This window comes from Phyllobates terribilis, unplaced genomic scaffold (genome assembly GCF_046119375.1).
Source record: "Phyllobates terribilis strain yellow unplaced genomic scaffold, ASM4611937v1 Scaffold_3__8_contigs__length_932513732, whole genome shotgun sequence".
NCBI lineage: Eukaryota > Metazoa > Chordata > Amphibia > Anura > Dendrobatidae > Phyllobates > Phyllobates terribilis.
The window spans coordinates 831,566,012-831,589,777 of record NW_027362763.1 but is presented as its reverse complement, the minus strand read 5'-3'; the positions used below and the strand labels follow the sequence as shown (position 1 = coordinate 831,589,777).

Below are 23,766 nucleotides of genomic sequence, written 5' to 3'. Positions count from 1 at the left end.
TCAAAGATGCAGCAACACAGTGGGAGAAGATGCCAAAAAACGGGTGCAGAGAGGAGGGAGCCACGCGGCTGGACGGGTGAAGGGCGGGGTGAGTAGAATTTATTTTTTATGCTTATTATGTGCCACGGTGTGGAGAGACCTCAGATCATAATAAGGCACATTCGATTCACAGGTAATAAATTCAATGCATATCACATTTCCTAGTTAAATTTGAGTGGATCTATTTAATATAGTTATATAATTATATAAATTGAAAAAAAGACATAGGTTGAACTTGATGGACCTATCTCCACCAGCTATACATTCTCTATTGCTAATTATATAATTACATTTCAGCATATTCACTCATCACTAATATACAGTATATATAGATATATATATACAAATGTTAAGCTTGGCTCCAAGCTCTGCTGGCTCAGAGCAGTCACAGACCCCTCCTGCCAGCAATTCTGCGGTTTCTGCTATTGTCATGTCGACAGAGCAGCTTCTTCTCTTCTGTTCTGCTCTGTTGATGGAGTATCTCTGCTGAAGCAAACTACTTGCCTGTTCTGTCTGGCGCTGATCTATGCTGACACAGAGAAGTCATGGACCACTCCTGCCAGTGATTCTGCAGGTTCTGCTGACATCACACCAACAGAGCAGTTTCTTCTCTTCCATTCTGCTCAGTTGATGGGGCATCTCTGCCAATGTCATGCTGATTGACAGATGGATTCCTGCTGCCTAACTGTGCCTAAATGCTGTCGATCAGCAGACCAGAAGACATTAGCAGAAGCCGCAGAATCGCTGGCTGGAGCGGTCCGTGACCACTCTGATCTGGCAGAGATTGGTGCTGGGCAGAACAGGCAAGTAGTTAGCAACTACCTGCTGGTAAGTTCGTAGACCCATAGCAAAAAATAAGCAACGTTCTGGAAAACCCTTTTTATCCTATTGCCACACATAAATTGCCTAGCAGGTCTTAGTACTCAATACATCAATACATGAGGAGTTGGGCTGGAGTCAAACACTCCTGATTTATGAAGAGGCATACACCTATTCATGAATCAAGCACATGGGGTTAATGGTCTATACCTCTGTGTGTGCCTCACCACAAATGCCGTAGCAAACAACGCCATTCGTCGTGAATTTGACAAACAGCAGTCCTCCGCTCTGACAAAAATGAGGTCAGAACACCAAAAGTTGCATAATTTTAGCACAGTCTCCAGTTGTTCCAAAACTATGCAACATTTCAAAAATTTTTATTCCACAATACTAGTGTAAAAGCTTTGATGGAATTGGGCAATTGGTTTTTAAGATTTTTCACTGATTCATCACTTTTCCATTTGTATAATATGTAACCTCCACCCATTGTTTCAAATTGTCCTAGAAACATGAGCCACCATTCAGCCTTACAATAGATAAAGGTGGAGAAAACTATTAGAAAAAAGTTGTATCTTTTGCAAATGAAAGTTTGTGATAACTACTGATATATGTTTCTAAAAATATAAAAAAAGGATTGCAATGTTGTATGTATTCGATCACGCAATATTTATATATTGCTTGACCGAATGCTTATTGACGATCATTCATTGCTCCTTGTTCTTTATAAACATGCCCATTTTCTACCATTTCTGCTTGCCATGTTGATGGTCAGAGCACTGTAAAGTTTCATTGATTGGCTGCATGACAATCAATGCTTATCTAATGTATGGGCAGCTCATGGAAGAGTATATTTACAATGGATGGAAATGCTGGCAGCTTTTTGTGTGGATTTGCCCAGGGAAAATTTCTACTGGGTTAGTATAAGAGCCCAGAAGATGTGATCCAAACTACACACTGAAACTCAACATATGTATTTATTTAAATCTTTATTTATACATCTGCATCACATTTTTTTAGGGGATTTTTTCCATGTACTTAACTCCTTTTAATGTAGAGGGTTGAAATCTGCAGTGAATGCCACTGCAAATCTTTCACAAAAGAGCAAAACTACAGTTTTTTCCATCCGTTCTAAGTGTACACCAATAGTGTCATTGTTCCCTACTTGTTATCAATGTAACCCTACCCTTCTGTCATTAAATGAGAAAAAGAGAGTGGAAAAATCGAACAATTGAGGTTTTATGTATGATGAGGCATTTACATCTAAAGAATTTCCATCATAAAAAAATCTATAAGCACCTAGCTGTATGGGACTTGCTTGTTTCTTTCTGCAGAAGAGTCATACCATAGCCAGTGCAATACTGATGAGTCTTCCCTCCAATCTACAAAATATGGTTGTAAAGGACTAGATTAAGACAAGTGGTGGCACCTGGGCAAAATATGTATGAAGAAACCTCTAAGTGAAATTAAAGGGATTGTCCACTACTGGGCATCTCCTTCTTAAGAGCTAATGTAGCCATGATAAAATATAAAAATAATATATACTTACCTCTCAAACTGACACCACTCCTCTGATGTCAGCACCTTGTCTCGTGATGGTCATGTAATAATGTTCTATCACAAAACCGCTGCAATCAGTGGCCTTTGATCGGCTGCAGCCTTTCATTATTCTGTTAGTCTTTCAGCATTCTACTGACTGTCTGCAGTGGTCACCTGACATAACAATGTCACATGTTCTCCAAGAGACATAGCACATCAGAGTGCCCGTGCAGGAGTTGAATATATGTATATTTTTTTATTTTATCATGATCACTTTAGCAATTGGACAACCCATTCAATGACTAGAGCTGCCAAGCAGCATCCTAAAACCTGCTACTTACTGTAAAATAATGTGCTTAAGGCTAAGGGCCCACGATGCAAAAATGTTCAGGATTTTTCCTGAGCGTTTCTGCATCTCCCTGGCAGAAAAAACGCATGCGGATATTACATCCGTTTTTCCTGCCGTTTTGATCATGCGATTTCGCATGCGGGTTGACAAGCGATTTTAGCATCACTTGGAAAGTGCTTGGCAACTTGGTTACACTATATAAATCCATGCAACCAGCATGGATTTTATATAGTGTGACCAAGTTAGTTAAAAAAAAGAATAAAAACGGTAAAAAAAAAACCATTATACTCACCTTCCGATGGCCCCCGGTCTCCTTATCCGATGCGTCTGGTCTTCCAGGTGTCTCGCGGTTGTGTAAAAGGACCTTCCATGACGTCATTTAGTCATGTGACTGGTCACATGACTAAATGATGTCATGGCAGGTCCTTTTAGACCATCGCGAGCTGCCGGGAAGCATCACTATGGAGACCGGAGGCCATCAGAAGGTGAGTATAATGTTTTGTTTTTATTTTTTACCATTTTTATGATGAGCGAGTATGTTCTGTTCACCCTTTCGGCGAGCATGCTCGGGTGCTCGCTGAGTATCTTCAGTGTGCTTGGGTGTTATGTTTTAGTCACTCCGTGCTCATGATTTGCGACTGTTTGACAACTTTAATATGTGTGAGGAATGCCTAAGAAACAAGCATTCCTCACATGTATTAAAGCTGTCAAACAGTCGAAATTCATGAGCCCAGAGTGAAACATAACACCAGAGCACGGCTGAAGATACTGGGAAAACACCCGAGCATGTTCGTAAATCTCGAGTAACGAGCATGCTAGCTCATCACTAATAAACACTCAAAAGAATGAACATATGCATTTCTGTTTACAAACCACTTGATGTTCATATATTCAGCATTTTCAGCATTTTTTAACCGCTTCCGGTTTCAAAAAGTGATTAGAAGTGAGCTGACCATTCTTCAGGCATTTCCCGCTCTGCTTCAAAAACAGACTTTTTTTAATTCTGGAATGAAATTTAAAAAAAAAACGTTCGGAAAATACCAGTACAAAAGATGCCCCAAAAATGATGGAAAAACATTAAAAAAAACACTGGTGGTCAAAAAATTTGATAAAGTGACAAAACAGGAAACAACAAAACAGGAACTGAAAAAAAGGAGGCTTGAAGGAAGAAAAAGTCAGCGATTCCTGAAGCGTTTTCCTCTAGAAAAACTCATCATGTTGGCCCATCTGAAAAAGACATCGTGTGTGCAAGCCCTAAATAGCCGCAATTGAAAAAGGAGTTTTTTTGGAGACTACAACAAAGCTGCCATTACAACATGGACTATAGAGGCAAGATCTTCAATGCCATGACAGCAATGTACATGAGCCTCTAAGGTAATTAAAATAAGTAGATATCCCCTGAAAAATCTGAGTGAATATTTATTTTAACCGTATTTTCTTTTTTCATCTGAATTTTGGTAATGAAAATGAATATTCACTTCTCCTACTTAAACATAACGGCTCAGAATATTTAATCATGTTTAATTGCCTAAGGGAAGAATATATAAATTTCAGCCGTTCAACCTTCATTTGTATCACTTACATATAATTAAGAGCTTCAATTGCAAAGCAATTTCTTTTTTAAACAGGTCACTAGCAAAGATGATTGCAAGGCAACTCTGAGACCAGATTCACCACTAACAAAGGGCTAATCCACTGGGAATAATGCAGTCGGCTTTTAAAGAAGGCACAATCAAAGTACCTTGTTAGAAACTGAATTTTAAATGTCCCAACGTTTATGATTTATAAACCACGTTCACACATTCAGTATTTAATCAGTATTTTACATCAGTATTTGTAACCCAAAACCAGGAATGGAACAATCAGAGGAAAAGTATAATAGAAACACATCACCACTTCTGTATTTATCACCCACTCCTGGTTTTGGCTTACAAATACTGATGTAAAATGCTGACCAAATACTCAATGTGTGAACGTGGCCTTAGGCTATGTGCCCACGATGCATTTCTGCATCTCCCTGGCAGAAAAAACGCATGCGGATTTTACATGCATTTTGTCTGCCAGGGACAAGCGTATGTTACGTGTTTTTAGCATCACTTGGAAAAGTGCTTGACAACTTGGTCAGACTTTATAAATCCATGCAACCGGAATGGATTTATATAGTGTGACCAAGTTAATAGTTAAAAAAGAGTAAAAATGGTAAAAAAAAAAACATTATACTCACCTTCCGATGGCCCCCGGTCTCCTTCTCCAGGGCGGTAAGTCTTGGGCGACTCACGGTGGTGTAAAAGGACCTTCCATGACGTCATTTAGTCATGTGACAGGTCACACGACCGTCGACGTCAGCTGTCTCGTGACCTGTCACATGACTAAATGATGTCATGGAAGGTCCTTTTACACCATCGCGAGCCACCGGGGAGCCAGACTGTGGGCCATCAGAAGGTGAGTATAATGTTTCTTTTTTATTTTAAATTCTTTTTTTCAGGTACTATGGTACCCGGGTCTGGAGGAGAGTCTCCTCTTCTCCAGATCCGGGTACCATCCGCACATTGAATCGCAGAATATCTGCATGTGCACATGAAGTCATGCGGATATTATGCGATTCAGTGCAAGTCAATGGCAGCGAAAACGCCGCGATTATGCAAAATTAATGGTAGTGCTGCGGATTTTTCCGCAATGATAATCCGCAGCGGAAATTTCCGCAGCATGTGCACAGCACATGCGGATTATCATTGGGGAACATGGAAGACCTTCTACCAAGCATTTTTTAAGCGTTTCTGCGGCGGAATTGCCGCTGCAGAAAAGCTTAAAAAACACATCGTGGGCACACAGCCTTACAGAGTGAATGGCACTTGTCACCATAAAACGTCATGTAATAACAGGGGTATAATGTAACACAGAGAAGCTTCCCTCTTCAATCTCAACAAAGCCAAACAATTTAGCAACTAATATGAATGCTGTAAAATAAAGGTACTGCTTTCAAAAATAACTCCCTAAGGAAAAACTCAAGTTTTTACATTAAATTTTCCATTGACATATTATACAATAGATCTTGGAATAAAAATAATTTCCACAATTGGATGTGTTAAATTTTTTTTTCCTGTGCTGCTGAGATAATCTTATAAATGTGCCCCTGCTGTGTACTGTGTAATGGCTGTGTCTGACTGTGCAGGAACACGGTCTGATCACACCACAGCTCCTGGGCAGGGGAGGAAGCAAAAGAGAGGATACAGAAGGGGCAGCAGGTGATCACAGCTTATTCTTTCTGTGAGTTAAAAAATTTCTCTGTTTGTTTAAAAACAATGTTTTACCTCACAGAAAAAATGTTTTACCCCACAAAAAGAATCAGCTGTATATTGCGTCCTCCCCACGCAGGAGCTGTGGTATGATCAGACCATGTACCTGCACGGTCAGACACAGCCATTACACAGTACACAGCAGGGGGCACATTTATAAGATTATCTCAGCACAGAAACATTTTTTTAAAATATCCAGTTGTGGAAATTTATTTTTATTCCAAGATCTATCGATTAAAATGTACTTTGTCCATGGAAAAACCCGTTCACACAAGTATATAACAAATTGACCCATTTGCATCCATACAAAATTAAAGATTTTTCATCTCTATTGCCATCCATAAGCCATCTGTAGGTCATCTGTTGTCATCCATTTTTATACGTCGGCAGTGAAAACAGTTACGAGACCAAAGGCAGTTTCTTGTGTTAACAATTGCAATGTATTCGTAAAAATCGGATGTTGTACGGTTGATCCATACGAGATCTGATTTTTTCTGAATATCCATAGGCTTAAATGGGCAAGTCACATCCAATCTTAATTTCACATATTTTAGGGTATTCCCTTATATAATTACTTCTGATGTCGTAAAAGGTTTTTGCACAGGGCAAGAAACAATAAAGAAGAGTTTGAGAGGGTTCAAAGGAATTCAAGTAGGTGGAGTTTTTTTTTTAAGTTTAGGAAAGACACAGATGCGCTAAATAAAATGAAAGGGCTCTTTGCAACATTGAAAGTTAGCACCTCTGGAAAGGATTGGTGATGACTTATGGATCGATGATCAGACTGCTGGGATCCAACCAATACAAAAGTTTTGCTCTGAAATTCCCCTTGAGGATGAAGCAGTGGCCGTGCATATTCATCCCCAATTCATTCATTCTCCATATGACTGATTCAAAAAGTGTTTTGCGATAACTTGCAACATAGGGCATTTCCTGTGAACTATATTAATTTTTTTGATACACCTGGGAAAAAAAGAAGCGCAATCAAGTGCTTTCGACAATAATAAAAAATCATGGGCCCCATGACTTTGTATATGTTCGTATATTATTATTTTGACATAATTTTTTTCCACATTTATTTGCTGTTAGACTCTGTTCACTTGCAGCCTTTGCCATGCGTAGAAAGTAGCATGCTACCTATTTCTGCAGTTGATGTCTTTCTCCAATGGGGACGAAAAACTGGAGACAATTTTCTGAACCATGTGAATGGAGGTTTAGGAATCCCACTATATCCATGAAGTGCGGATTGTCATTGGAGTTGGTGGAATTTGGAGAGAAATCTCCTACATAATCTAAATCTATTCCAAAAAATGAGCAGAGCCTGAATGTTCATTGATTTTTCTTTTTTTCTTTTTTTTTTTAATACACTTCATAAGCTAGCAAAACATCACTGGCTATTATTTTATACCCATTGCTACCATTTACAGTCTAGGTATAATCTATAAACCTCAATATTTTTAAAAATGCCTAGAAAATATAATTCTTTTAATCTATTAGTAAATGAAAAGACTTGTGTTTGCTCCATTGTTGTCATTCATTTGAACTGATATGGCTTAGTTTACAAACAACTAAAATATTATATTGCAATTGTGCAACTAAAATATTATATTGCAATTGTTAGTGCAACATGTAAATGATCATAATAACTATATCCTGTTAGTAATATCTGGACTAAATTTCCACCAGCCTGTGGATAAATAACCGCTCCGATCTATGCTGGAGGCTTATCACATTTCCTTCTTACTTTTGAGTTGGATTATTTTAGATTCTATATGGACCATATCATTTGATGGCAGAAAATAACTCAGTCTGTAATTGGATTGATCTTTCAATTAAAATAATAATTTGTTAAGTTTTCATTATTTATTATTTTTTTCCTTAAAGGAATCTCTTTACTTTTTACAACACCCATAATTTTGCCTTATGCACATATACTCTTTAGCTTTTCTGTCCGCTTTAGGCTACATTCCCACAATGAGTTTTTGGTGAGTTTTTGACACTACATATTTTTTTAATGCAAGTAACCTATGTTACTTAATGGGTGCAGAAATATCAAAATCTCACTAAAAGCTCATTGTGGGAACATAGCCTTAGGCTACATTTCCACAATGAGTTTTTCGTGTTGCATATTTTCTGCAGTATTTTTACATCTATTATGTAAAATGGGTTACTTGTGTTTTTCTCATTAACTTTTTAAGTGCATTTTTTTTACATGCATTTTTATCGCGTTTTTGATACTGTGATTTTTCTCTCTTTTTGGTAGGTCATGTTTTAAATAAAGCTGCTTTGTTTTTGATACTTCCTGGTATTTGAGTTTGCCAAAACTTTATTGATACAGTCATGTGAGGATTACATGTGTTTTTAATGCATTTCCGCAGCACATATGCATCTCTTACCTGCAGATTTTCCGCATCAATCAGAAAATAAAACTCATTGTACCTGCAAGAGACATTGATTTGTTGCGGATTTCAAAAACACACCACAGATCAGTTTACACACGGTGGGCATGAAATTTCTATAAATCTCATCAGTCTGGCACTATAAGATGAAGTGAGAATACACAGTGTCAAATGCTCACCAATATGCAACGTGGGAACTTAACCTTAAAGGGGTATTCCCATCTCCAAGATCCTATCCCAATATGTAGTAGGTGTAATAATAATAATATTAGGAAATATCTCCAATTAGAAATGTAGTATAGTTCTACTAATTAGCTATGTTGCTTACCCCATATGTAGGGCATTGCAGTAGCTTAGGCATCCATGGTTATGCCCACTAACAATTAACTAACAGTCACTATATGAGTGGTCATAACCATGAATAACTAAGCTACTGCAATGCCTGCACATGGGGTAAGCAATATAATGAATCAAAAGAACTATACTACATTTCTAATTGGGGATATTTGCTAATATTATTAGTATTACACATACTACATATTGGGATAGGATTTTGGAGATGGGAATACCCTTTTAAAGAGTAACCATCGTTTAAAATTGTATTTTGTAAATCAATAGTTTACATGACAAAAAGCAACTTTGTAATATAAACTATTAGAGAAATCTGCTTCTTTCTCTTGCTGGACTGATCTTTCTTTGTAAAAATTCTCAATTCTGAGGTAAAATCTGTCTTCAGTGAATACAGAATGTTACATTACTGAGATAGGAGATTGCAGCTGCTACTGATTAGATTCGATGCAAACATGGAGAGGTAGAATCAGGAAGGAGCTCTGCTCATAGCTCCTCCCTCCCCCTCACCTTTTCCCCTCTACATAGCTCTAAGGGGTAACGTTTCTCCTTATGGAGAGTGACATACCGGCTCTGGCATGCCAAGGTAAGGAGGCTTATACGCCGTGCAATGTGCCTCTGGGAAATTTAATATGCAAATTGTCTCTTCAGAGATGAAGAGGACTTGAACTCTATAGTGCCCCCTATTGGAAGCAGTAATCCTACAAGTCACAATCGACCCTTTGGCTATGTTCCCACACGTTGTGTTTTTCAGCGTATTTTGCTGCAGATTTTTATGCAAATTTTCAGTTGCGTTTTGCAGTACCAGCAAAATCAATGAGAAACCAGAATTCTCTGTTCACACATCTTGTTTCTTTTGCTGAATATTTTGTGCCTTTGTTGGGTTTTTGGGAAATAGAGCATGTCACTTCTTTCAGTGTTTTTTCAGCGTTTTTTCACCAATAGGAAGTAATGGGTGGTGAAAAAAATGCTGAAAAAACGCATAAACACAGCTAAATTTTTTCTGCATTTTTTTCTGCATTTTTGATGGCAAAATAGAAATGGGGTTCTTTTTTTCACAGAACTTTATGTACAATACATCCATAAATAGAGACAGAAGGACGGTGAAATAAAAGCTGAAAAAATGCACAAAAAAACACGTCAAAAACGCAGCAAAACCTTCATTTTTGATGCAGCTGATTTCCTGCCAGAGATCAGTTTTGCTGCAGATTTCTGACATAAGAAAAACACAACATATGGGAACATAGCCATTAACGAGTCGTGCAATATGACTTAGGATAAAGGCCAAATCAGAATCTCAATTTGCAGACACGGTGTTTCTGGCTATTGACGCTCATCAGCACAAAGTAGTTTGGCTAGGTGAGAGGCTCTGGACTGAGGTCTAAGGGGTAACGGTTCTCCTTGTGGAGAGTGACACACCAGCTCTGGCATGCCAAGGTAAGGAGACTTATTCGTCGTGCAATGTGCCTCTGGGAAATTGAATATGCAAATTGCCTCTTCAGGGATGAAGAGGACTTGAACTCTACAGCGCCACCTATCAGAAGCAGTAATCCTACAAATCACAATCGACCCTTTAACGAGTCTTGCAATATGACTTAGGATAAAAGCCAAATCAGAATCTCAATTTGCAGACACGGTGTTTCGGGCTGTTGGCCCTCGTCAGTGCAAAGTATGAGAGCTACATAAAATCTTATCAGTAGCAGCTGCCATCTCCTATCTCAGTAATGTAACATTCTGTATTCACTGAAGACAGATTTTACCTCAGATTTGAGAATTTTCACAAAGAAAGATCAGTCCAGGAAGAGAAAGAAGCAGATTTCTCTGACAAGATATATTATAAGATTGCTTATATTAATGTGAACTATTGATTTATAAAATAATAATTAAAGCGAAGGTTACTCTTTAACTCTTCATGAATCAAGGTTAGGATGTTCTTATGAAAAATTGTTTTTCATCCAGAAATTTGACAATCTTTCATCTGTATGGTGTTACGCAAGTCTGTTTTTGACATCCATTTTATACATCCACACTTTAAAAAAAATAAAAAGGCCAAATACAATTTCCTATGTAATCATTGCAATGGATCTGTTAATGGGTGCCATACGGATGGTGTTCATATTGCATCTATTTTCTTATGCTCCCACTGAGTTGGGTAAGTCTGATCTGAAAAAAACACTCATGTTGTGTTTTTTTTCATGATTATTACGTGTGTAGAAACGTTAATAAGAACTAGCCATTAGTTTGCATTGGTCCGTGTGCTGTTCCACAGATCAAAAACACTTGTCTGAACAAGCCATTACAGAAATACCAAACTATGCCTAAATAAGTCTATTTCTAGTGTGATTTTTTTTTTTTTTTATAAATACCCTTAACATTACTTGGGCAAAAATATTAATTAAAGAATTACTTCACCGCTAAATTTGATTCCATGAATTAGTTTGCAATAATTTTACAATTCAGCGGCCAAGGAAAATATTAAAGTCCTGTTTATTTGCTTACCTTGAACTGCGGCTCTAACATACGCTCATGCAATTTGTCATTGCAATTATGATCCTAAATGAAGGATCTATTGTGAATGCAAATCTAAATTAATCAACACTCATGTAAAATTAGTCACAAAAACTGGCCAAGGTTAATTAAGTTTCCCGCATTATCTCAAGTAAGCTTTTAATTGTGGTATATGCCCTTTGAGAATTAATTGAAATCCTTAGAAAAAAAAAAAACTAAATGCAATTAGATTCCTTGATGAATAATAACTCAGTAGGATTTTCTGCTCTAGCCTAGAAAGAGTTTGTATAAAAAAAAAATAGAATTAGGGTGAGGCCACATTTTTATTGGTTTGACATTTCTTTTTGGTTTTGCACCACAATTTTGCCACTAATGTCTGTCCTAACAATGCAGATACAAATAGCCATCACAGACATAAAGCAAAACAGTTTAGGCAATAATTTGCTATTTTTTAGTGATGGTAATATTTTTAAGGAAAAAAGCCTAAAAACACATTTTTTTTCTTTAATAAATTGAAATTCATATGTGGGCCATAGTTAGAGAAGGACTGAGGGATGATGAAAGCCAAGGAAGAGTACAGCAAAACATAAATTTTGACTCTAAATGGCCATCACAATATTAGTAGCATCTTAGTGTTAGGGCTCATTCACACAGCAGTATTTTCAGTCCGAGTGATGTCTGTGTTATTCAATGGGCAGTGCAAGTGAGCGATTTTTTTTTTTTTACTGACCAAATCTGGGTGTCAAAAAAAATGACGGCATGGACTGGTTTCTTCCGTAAATTGGATTAGACTCGACCATTCAAGTTTATGGGTGTGTAAAAATAAATCAGACACCATACAGAGCCACAGTATAGTATCCGATTTTTACGGATACATTGTAATTCTGTAAGATGGGGAACTGCAAATAGTCCTGTAAATGATCAATAGCTGCTGTTGTAAAAAATGAATGCAGATTACAAGTGAGAAATAAATCGTCCCACTTTTCCAAATTATTTTCTATATGCTTGTGTGAACTCATCCTTACGGTAACCGTATGGGAGTACTTAAAGGGGTCTTCCATGAGCAAAGTACATTTTAATCAAAAGATCTTGGAATAATTATAACTTCCATAATTGGATGTGTTAAAAAAATGTTCCTGTGCTGAGATAATCTTATAAATGTGCCCCTGCTGTGTACTGTGTAATGGCTGTGTCTGACCGTACAGGAACATGGTCTGATCATACCACAGCTCCTGGGCAGGGGAGGAAGCAAAAGAGTATACAGACATTACAGCAGGGGATCACAGCTGATTTTCCCTGCATGTGATCCCCCGCTGTAATGTCTATATACTCTCTTTTCCTTCCTCCCCTGCCCAGGAGATGTGGTATGACGAGACCTTTTTCCTGCATGGTTGGACAATTCCATTACACAGGAGGCACATTTATAAGATTATAACGGGACAGGAACATTTTTATTTATACATCAAATTGTGGAAATTATTATTCTAAGATCTATTCATTAAAATGTTCTTTGTTCGTGGGAAAACCACTTTAAGTTCTGTATTCCACCATATAGTGCCTCCATGATAAGTAATGCATTTAGATGAGAATATCGCCATATAAACAAGCATGTTACTATTTTATTCTTGAGTATTTTTGAGGAATCTGTGTACGATATGTGGGTGGTGAGTTTTGTGATCTTTCTCCAGTATTACCAAATTTTGAGCATTTCTAGTCTAGGCATAATTTGAAGGCTATAGACCTCAATGAAAAATCTCCCACAGGGCCCCCAACTGTCTAAGGTCATCCCATATAGGCCAAATGAACCTTTTGGGTTTCCATAAACTTCAAGGACATAGTGTGACTGTAAACCCTGCACTCTTTTTATGCATCAGATGGGTTTTTGGACTCTCCATAGCATTAGGGTAAGGTGCAGTGTCGGACTGGGGTGCCCACCAGTACCAACTCCAGGGCCCCACTTTTCAGCTACATGCAAATGTGACATTCTCGTCAGTCACAAATTTATATAACAATGAACTGGGCAGATTGGTAAATGAATAAAATGCTACCTTTGTGTGGACATAGTGTTTCAACTATATTGTACCAAGTACTGCTCATGTAAGAGCGTGGGGGCCCACCGGAGGATTCTCCTGTTCACTTGTGGGCCAGTCCAAGCCTGGTTAGGTATACTTCTGCACCTCCTATAGCTCATCCCCTTTGTGTGCAGATCCTACACAATTGGTGAGAGAAAAGACTGATCTGATTTCATGCCTTGTGGCAATGTAAGAGGCATTTTAAATGCTTTTCGTGCTTCACTAGACTATGTAAAAAAGGGAGAAAACAGAGCATGGCTAAGATAAAACGGTGTGACATAAACACACCAATCTATACAAAAAGGTGGTATAGGGAAGGGAAAACTTAGTGACATGTCTAGCAATATGAACCACTGTGATAAATTTGGCACATTTTCAGATTAGTCTAGTATAATTGTCTAAATTGCATGGTAATTTGTAGATGAATTTTGCAATGCTCTTGTATATACCATATATAGTAAAAACAAGTGCATGCTTGGGGCTCTGCAGGGACATGGAAGCCTGTCAGTGGTATTGATTTGTTTACTTTTTGTAATAGGGTAAATGGGCACAATAGCTGATCTATGGAAAAATCAACAGTAAATCCAGACCTGGCCACAAGATCATACCCTGCGCATCTTTATGACCAATGTGCATCCTCAGATTGGATTCAAACAGAAAGAAATTTTCTCCATAATAAATCAGAATGTAATATTTTGCATTTGTTTTGACCTTGTTCTGCCATTCAGGGACAGATAAGGCATCAACTATGGAAGGATTTTTATCATGTGTGTTCAGGCACAGTACACATCAGTGCCCCGTACCACCACATGGTTATAAATGGAAACAAAGGGAGAACACAAAAAAAAGAATGTCTAGATATAAGACACTATACAAAGGTGCTTACAAAAAAAGACAATAAATCCAAAAAGTATCATTACAAAAATATTGAAATTAATTTTTTAATAAGTTTGATGCGTATCCCTTACTGTTTTATTTTTTCACTTGTGCTAGAATTGCTGAAATCAGCAAGTGATCATTTACATAAAATCCCTCATTCTTTCACATCAGGAAGATCTAGTTAACTCTCCTCCTCCCCTCTGGTCTCCCTAGCAGTGAAAGGGTTACATCGAAAAGTGCACGTGTTGATGGGTCTTTAAGAGTTGGTCAGAAGACTAATTATAGCTGGTGCAAGGGAGCTGGAACACCCAAGTAGATGTGTCTCCCAGGATACTGATGGAGACCTATTTTACAAGCTGTAATTCTGCTTTACCCTATTGCAAGGCAGGACAGTTCACACTACCCTGGTTTATCTCCTATTCTTTAGGAATATTCCTAATCCTATATTTCAGCAGGGGAATCTCCTCGCCTTATCCCTCGTTCCTTACATAACTCACTGAGCTAAAAGGCACACAAACAGGTGTGTGTATAAGAAAGATCCCTAATTCCAGACTTACTGCACCAGTCCTCGTAACCATTTAGCTCAACACCATTTCACAGCATGGATTTTACGTAGCCAGTTACTAAGGAAATTCCTTTAAAAAAATAGATATTATCCCTTATTCAGACATTTCTTTTTCACGTACTTGTTCTATCCAAGTTTTTCAAGGATAGAATACATACCAATTATAATCTATGGGGCAATATTTTTGAAGACTGTGCGTCTGCAAAGAAGTCAAGGAGACAAGTCCATTTTTGATCCATGTCATGGATCAAAATTACCCATACAAGTCTATGGGTAGGTGAAAATCACTGAGAGCACATGGATGCCATCAGAGTACCGTACGTTTGCGGTCCATGATTAACATTATAATAGATAGGAGAAGCTTTGTCATTTTTTATTTTTTCATATGTGAAAATCACTGAACTACTGATGGTAAAAACTGACACTGATCAAACACTGATGAAAAATTCTAATGACACCTGCCTTTTTTGTGTACGTGAAGAATCACTGATGTCTGAATGAGGCCTTAATAAAATGGACAATATTATAACCCGGAAGAGACATAAATGCAAAGCTGATTAAAAAAAAGTACTAAAGAGGAGAGCAGAAGAGGAATTTACAAAAATTCTAGAAACGTCTTGGATAAATTACTCGGTAAATTCTGATTATAAAAGAAATATTTGTTAGGGAGGTTAAAGGATGATTGCAATGAGAAACGTCATTCCTGTTAAAGTTTCTGTTTAAGAAGAAGGAGAGAGTGGCATAACTTAGTTTTAGGATGTTAGCATGGTTTTAAGAGGAAACTAAAGAGGTAAAATAGTGGTCATAAGCCCATAAGTGTGAAATATATATAAAAACTTTATTCATTTAAACAGTAAATACAGGAAAATGAGCAGAACAGTGAAGAAAGGGGCAACTCCCAGATGCAGACTCATCGCCGAAACGCCCATTGGGGTGCCATTCCTGAAGGATAGGACTGTTTGATGGGTTTGTGCCTTTTTACATTTACCATTATATTAGTTATATATGTATTTTGCTTGTACCACACTATTCCCATACTTACATTCATGCTATCATATGTGTTGTGTGATGTCCTCTCTGCTGTGTCTGTAGCCCCTTTCTTCCCTGTTATACTCATTTTCCTATTTTTACTATTTCAACTAATAAAGTTTTGATATACATTTGACACTTATGGTCTTATGACCATTATTCTTCCTCTTTAGTTTTGATATTCGTTTCTGGTTTGACCTCGTATTTAAATCCCCATTCGGACCCCTATATACATTTCTGGTCACTTGGCCCAACGCTTTATATATATATATATATATATATATATATATAATATAACATAATATAATTAATAATAATATATTATATATATATATAGTATAATATATATACACATATATATATATATATATATATATATATATATATATATATATATATATATACACAATTTCTTTATTGCATATTATTGGGTTATGTTTTTGAGCATCCTTCAAGGCATTATTTGTTTATTGCATGTTATTGGGTTATGTTTTTGAGTACCCTTCAAGGCATTAAGGAGTCTGCCACCCAAAAACATAATTTAAGCTAAAAACATAGTCGTGTAGGGAACAAGGGGACATATCCCCAATAAAAATCATACCTGTAGTGTAGCAAAAAAGGTGCACCCTTGACATGTCAGAGCTCTTAGAGCACTGTTCAACCCCCTCAATTTGCATGCCTCACCGCTTTCCTGTAATTTGTTTGACGGCACTTGCTTGATCAGAGAGAGTGCTCCCTGAAAAGAAACCTGTGGCGCATGCGCACACAGCAGCCATCCCTTCACTCTGCTGCAGCCATTCGCTATGCTGATGCACTCTTCAAAAAAAACAGAAAGTCCAACCAACTTTCACATTCACATTTTTCCTGCACTAGGCCTCAGACCAGGGTATTTGCTTGTATGCAAATCATATCAAAACTGACAGGAACCATATACAAAACCCTACAGTACAGTTAAATGCAACTCATTGTTGACCGTAGGAAATAATTTAAGGCTGAGGAGACAACGACTGTAGTGTTTTCAATAGGATTATGGAGAGGACAAGCAGAACATTTTTCATCGTGTAGAAATTTATGGAATCGATTCATTTATAAACAAGTCAGAAACATGGAATAATATGAGTTAGAGATACTTCCAAAGTAATAGATTAGATGGAACTGATATTGCTGTCCAACTGCTTAAACAGAACCTGGCATGCAAAATAACGGTGTTAACCTGCAGATATGGCGTTAATCTGCAGGTTAATAGCGTTCTGACACCTTGCGGTGCCTGCACTGAAAGCCCCACTGCCAGAACGAAATAAACTTTATTCCCGCCCGCAACATTCTGCTTCCAGGGATGGCACTGGCACAGTTTCAGTCACTGCTCTGTTTACAGAGAGCGGTGGCTGTAACCCTAATGCCGAGCCTGCTGTCAGTCAATGTCGGGGGTGCGGTTACAGCAGCCGCTCTCTATACACAGAGCTGTGACTGAAACCATGCCGGTGCCACTGCTGTTATTGGAGGTCGAATGCAGCCAGGGGGGGAATAAAGTTCATTTCTTTCCGGCAATGGGAATCTCCGTACTGGCACCGCACTATGTCAGATTGCTATTAACCTTCAGATTAATCCCATATCTGCAGGATAATAGGGTTATTTTACTTGACAGGTTCCCTTTAAAGGATTATTCAACAATAAATACAAGTTATCCCCTAGAACCCCAAAAGCATGGCTTTCGAGCACCATCCTCAATAGCGCTGAGTTGCACAAGCTCTGCCTTCGTTCCATTTATTGTCAATGGGACTTGACGGATAATGCCAAGTACAGCTATTTCCTGCAGTCCCATATACAATGAATGGGGCATCACTCCATTCAAGACACTGCTACAGAGTCCCATTCTTGGGTTTCCAGAGCCCTGATCTCAGAATCATTGGGAGGACCCAATGGAAAGACGCCCAGTGATCAGCAAGTTATCCCCTAACCAAGAAATAAGAGATGACTTGTTATTTTGGGAAAAACCCTTTTAGATCTTGTTTCCAATTATGTGGCCATCCAGTATTTTTTCCACAGCATTTCTACCGAAACTAATTCCTTATGTTTCCATGCGATCATCCACAGTCAAGTTGCTCATTCGTTCTTGTGCTAGATTGATCCTAGAGCCGCATCAAAAATTGTTGTACGCAACATTTTTGCTCAGGCGATAGACAACGGACGATCAGACACAACGGATGTATGGAGACCCAACCTAAAACATTTTTCTCTATTAAGTCTCCACAGCGCGAACCTTTATGAATCACACTTCTATCCTTTTTATTCATCAAAAGGGACACAACGTTTTTTTTTTTTCCCAAAACCATCTCATGATAAGTCATCTCATCATCAGGGCATCCCTGGCCAAAACTTAGAGGAAGAGCGGGGGACAGGGGAAAGGAGACATATTAAAAAAAAGGAGTAGGAGAAAATGGAATAAATTATAGACCGTCAAGGGATAAAAAAAGAAAAGAAAGAAAAAAGTTTGTCCACAAGTTTAAGAGTTAGAAAAAAAAAGTTGGAAAAAATATCCAATCTTTTTAATCCAAACAATCTTCTTACACAATTTTGCAAAAAAAAAAAAAAATTAGAAAAGTGTTTCTTGGTTTTATTTGCTGATTTATGCAAAACTAGTGACTGGAAAGAGATGTAATTAAATCAAGTTACAAAAGTGAGAAAGATCAACAAGCTGCAGAGACGGCCATAGTTGTCCTTGTTCCCATGACAACGGAATAGCTCCAGCCTGTGATGTAGTTGAGACTTAACCAAAGGCATTTCTGGCTCAGCTGACATTTGAAACCTTTTTTTTGTGAGAGATCCATCTGATTTCTCTGGAATAGAGAAGTGCCTTCTCGCCTTTGACTGATAACAGTAACCTTCCACATTGCAATCCAGTTTTGGATATAGGGAGCCTAAGGCCAAACACTTTCTCAGATGTAAAGGAGCCGCAAGTGATCTGTAAGCACAAATCCTCTGTGAATTAGATGAATCAAAATGAATTCAGCGTTTGAAGGTATTAGTTTGGCTGGCAAAAAAAAAAAAATCACATTTTTTAGCATAATCAATTAAAGCCTGCTCTAAAGACATAAAGGGGGCTTTGAAAATGATCTGGGGGATTACACGATTCCAATACTGTATGAAAACGGTTGGGGTGACGGATTCAAGAACACACAATGTGAGATTTATCAAATCCTCCACATTAATCAGACATTTTTTTCTAGACATGGACAAGAGAAGGAGCACAAGGCCTCGGCTCTGTGCATGGAGGGTAACGTCAAATTACTTCACAGGTCATAGATGCGACCATTTTTGGGGCATTGTTTCTAAATTAGAACAAGAGCTTTACATAAATATAAGATACGATTGTGATTGCTTTGTATAGTTGATTGCCAACAATTAGATATGTAAATGGGGCCCTTGTATCCAATATCAAACGACCTCCAAATGTGGCAAGTATACTGGAAAACACAGACCATAAATGTGCAAAAATGGGTGCAAAGACCCAAGGTTATCTCCAAAACCTCTTATATACAAATCGAAAAAACGTGGGCAGCACTCCAAAGTCAGATGGAGAGAAAACAGACTTCAATCAGCACTTGTGACATTTTGGCTCAAAATGGCGGAGCCTTTCTCAAACCAGGTTGATTTACATTGCATGAGCTGATTAAAATCCATTTTCTTATCATCTGACTTTGGAGTGATGGCACCATTTTTTGGCTATATATATATATATATATATATATATATATATATATATATATGTATATATATATAATGTGAAAAAATGAAAAAAATATAAAATAAAGAAAAAATAGTAGCAGCACCAGCATATAAAAATAGGATGCCAAACCTCCCAGGCATAGACCAAAACTTCAATATAGTTAAAAAAAATTGGAGGCAGCACACCATATGGAAGGTGAAAAAATAGTGCTATTTAATAGCCCATAATGGCGATGTTTCGGTTCTAAAACAAGAGTCTCTCAAGGTTTTCATTTTAGAACCCAAATGTCGCCATTATGGACTATTAAATAGCGCTATATTTTCATCTTCCACATGGTGTGCTGCCTCCAATTTGTCGAAAGATATAACTATATCTAGATATATATCTATATGTAGATATATATCTATATATATATATCTATATCTAGATAGATATATATATATATACAGGAAAAAGGCAGCACTGCCTAAATGGAAACTGGCATAGAAGATATAAAAATCCCAAAAAAGAGGCAGCACATCCAAAATAGTGAAAAAGTAAGGATCCTTTATTCACCAACACCAGCTACGATTGATTTCTTGTTTTATTATTATTTTTCCCCATTTTTTATTGAGGGTTGTCTAAGCAAGTACAGTTTTCAGCATGTGTATATTATCATGAAATGAAATATTCCCACCAAAAAAAATGATATACACGTATTTGAATATTTAGACATCCGGTGTATAATTTCAATGTAAGTGCCATTCAATAAAATCTTGAAAAAATTGAAAAATGTTAGCAATAAGTACTAATGTTTTATAAAAAATGTATACTGAATTCTCATTGTGTCCCCATTATATTATTACAATGATCATTTAAACTTGTAAAGAATATTTTGTGAAATCTACTAAGGATATTTCATCTAAAACCCACCAAATGATATAGATCATGGGTTGAAAATGAAATAGCTAATTTTGAGCCATACCTCTACAGGCCAGCCTTGCCTTCTAAAGTACCATAGCATTAAGAAAGTGCCTATTCTGAACCTGAGCTATCAAAAGGCCATTCCCATCTCAGGCAGCATTGAGTGGCCTCTGCTGAGGTTACTCCTCTATCAAAGGATTGGAAATGAAGTACGTGGGTATACACTCATTTAAGGACAAGTAATTGACAAATCCAAAGACCTGCATTACTAGTGAAATGGGAAGATATTAATTATTTATAAACGATTAGCCTTTCTGTGTGTCCTGTACAAATTCTATCTTGTACTGGAAATATAACTTGTCATACCAGTCAGGGGAAAAGGGGAAACAGACAGGTATTATATAAGAACTGGGGGAAGGGATAATGGAATTAATACAGTACAATAAAATTGTAAAAATAATAAAAGTAATCTATTGTGATAATAGATAGATAGATAGATAGATAGATAGATAGATAGATAGATAGATAGATAGATAGATAGATAGATAGATAGATAGTGGACTAGATATTTTTATTATAATTTTTAGAAAAGACATTGAAGTTTTGCAATCTAAAGTTATCTAATCATCATGTAAGTTAGCCTTTACTAGATACAATAAACTTTTTAATTTAATTCTTAATTCTTTATTTATTCATTTCTATCATAATCAGTTTGCATTGCAGCTGTTTTCCATTTACCAGGTACTGTTTTAGAGGAACCAGTAATATATTATGTATTTGAAGTGCAATAAAATAATTAAAAAGAAATTACCACCTATTTAGTTCAGCATGCAGCAAAGCTATCCTAGAGTATAAATGTTACATAATATAATTTGTCATTCTATGATTTATTTATCATTGTCATTTTATTGAAAGATTGTTTTTTTACTGGATATGAATAGTAATAATATTAGTAAAATCAATAACAGTTGTAGTAGTGGAAGTTACAAATTAATATTAATATTTTTATTATGAGCAAGAATATTACTACCTGGATCTGACTTTAAAAAAAAATCGTAAAATTAAGTGATTTGCACAAAAAAATGAAATATTGCATTATTATTATTATTATTATTACTATGCATCAGTATTGTAAAATAAAAATATTGCTAAAATTGTATATATCAGTATTTTACAAAAAAAAAGAATAGCATTAAACAGTATAATAAAATTATATAATTAGTTTCCCTTTCTTTTTTTCTATTTTTTATACAGGATTTGAAATGTAATAAATAGGCTTTTCATATACTAAAATAATGACACCAGTTACAGCAAAATATGATGTAAGAAATAATATTTTTCTAATAAATAATACTAACACTGCAACAACAAATAATAATATTAATAAGAAATGATAATAATATATTAAACTTTGGAATCAAATATTGCTAATGCAAATTTTAAAGGTAATAGTAAAATCTGGTAATTTTAAAAACCTAAAATATATATATATAGAATAGTTCAGATGAACTAGACAAAGACAGGTGGAATCTGTCAAATTATATTCTAAACATTTATCCAAAAGATTTTATATACCCCCCAAAAATGACCTTGGACATGAAAAGTGTGTGAAGCTCTGCTTGGCATTGGGGCTTCCAAGAAGCAAGTGCTTGGACTGGGAAGAGGGTCCCCTACCTGCTCGCTGCCTAGTAGATGCTGGTGACAGCTCCACAAGAGAAGAACTTCAGCTGCTTGGACTTGTGGCTTCTCCCTCCTTCATTTATTGGAGAGCAGCGGCTGCTTTTGTTGACTTTAGCACAAAGCAAAGATTTCTGCTGCCTTCTAGTTTACAGACAAAAATGAATATTTTACCAAGATATTGATCAGCTTTATAAAATACACTTTGAGCTAATGATGAAAAAAAAAAACAAGTGCAAAATGCAGAAGTGTGTGAAGAATGACGCATGGAGGAAAGTTTACCCTCCTGGAATTTGGATCTACAAATTTGTGTTTACTGTCTCTGTTTATTCACAGATCACGGATGCTTAAACCAGTAAGCACTTGGAAAATAAATGTAGTAGTGCCTTGTGTCACCCCCACCCTCCCTGAGTACAAAACCCCAAGTCCAGACCCCTGGGTGGCAGACTGCAGAGGAGCCACAGGGTGGCTATGCGCTACAAGACTGACATGGCTGTGACATCCTTTTCTGTGTGTGGGGGGACAGAACTACATGTTATCTGTTAGGATCAGTCAAGTGAGAGACACTAAGTAGTTTAAAACGAGCAGTTAACAATGGACAAGTGATAGGAACATAGCAGGTTATAGCATCACATTCATAGGGCATTGTTCACAAATCAGCCCCATTCCTGGCTTCATTCTCTCTCTCCACAGGAAGCTTTTATGTGCTAATGAAACACATTTCATGCTCCCTTTTCAACGTGTGTGTCCTTGCAGCCTGTGCCCTGCCTGCTGGAGGCTCCTACCAGCGACACAATGTGCATGGGAGGGAGGATTTAAATGGTATTTTCTTGCCTTGCTCTGCCATTGCCTGGGCGCGTGGGAAAAGTCGCTTTTTAGAGCTGGAAATCATATTTTCTTAAGACTCATTTGTGGTTTTTACAGTCTTTTAGTTGTCATTTGTGATGTCATTTTGAGTGTTGTAGTCACAGTTCAAAACTCTGTACAAACTGTAACATTCCTATCCAAACTCACCCAGGAGGAGAGGAGCAGAGACTGAGCCTGGTGCAAGTCACAGGAGGCAGCTCATGGCCTTCACCATGTATTAATGCTGAATGTACCATACTGGTGAGCAGGCTGTTATAATATGTATAATATACTAATTTACATAGTAATTACTATTATACGCTGTAAAATGGAAAGTAGACAACATGTAGACGATAGATAGATAGATAGATAGATAGAATATTAAAGAAATATGAATAGAATAAGATATATAGATAATAAAATGAATACTATAATATGAAAGGAATATGGATAGAATAAGATAGCTGGATAGATAGACAGAAATATAAATAATAAAATGAACAATGTAATAAGAAAAGAATATGAATAGAATAAGATAGATGAATAGATAGACTAATGAATTATCTATTAAAGTAATTAATCTAATACTCAATATATTCTAAAGTGTCTATATTAGTATACATTAGATAAATTACTGAACAATAAAGAAAGAAAGAAAGAAAGAAAAAGAAACGCGATTATAGAGAAAATAGAATTTTGTTCACTGCAAAGTCAAAATAAACTAAAATATCAAAAAAATATATATGGATAATTGAAAGACAGGAACTAGAGGAATTA

At 36.7% G+C, this 23,766-nt stretch overlaps 1 long non-coding RNA gene across 5 annotated transcripts in view; it reads right to left on the bottom strand.

Moving 5' to 3' along the window:
- LOC141257638 (uncharacterized) overlaps positions 1–22,676 on the bottom strand; it is a 169,435-nt gene extending 146,759 nt beyond the window's left edge. For 2 of the 5 annotated variants that reach the window (XR_012318089.1, XR_012318093.1), the window contains exon 1: positions 22,141–22,609. This is a non-coding gene — a long non-coding RNA (uncharacterized lncRNA). Of the gene's footprint in view, positions 1–22,140 lie in introns of all 5 variants that reach the window. The other 3 variants (XR_012318092.1, XR_012318090.1, XR_012318091.1) reach the window with 3 other exon arrangements.
- Between the last annotated feature and the right edge of the window lie 1,090 nt (positions 22,677–23,766).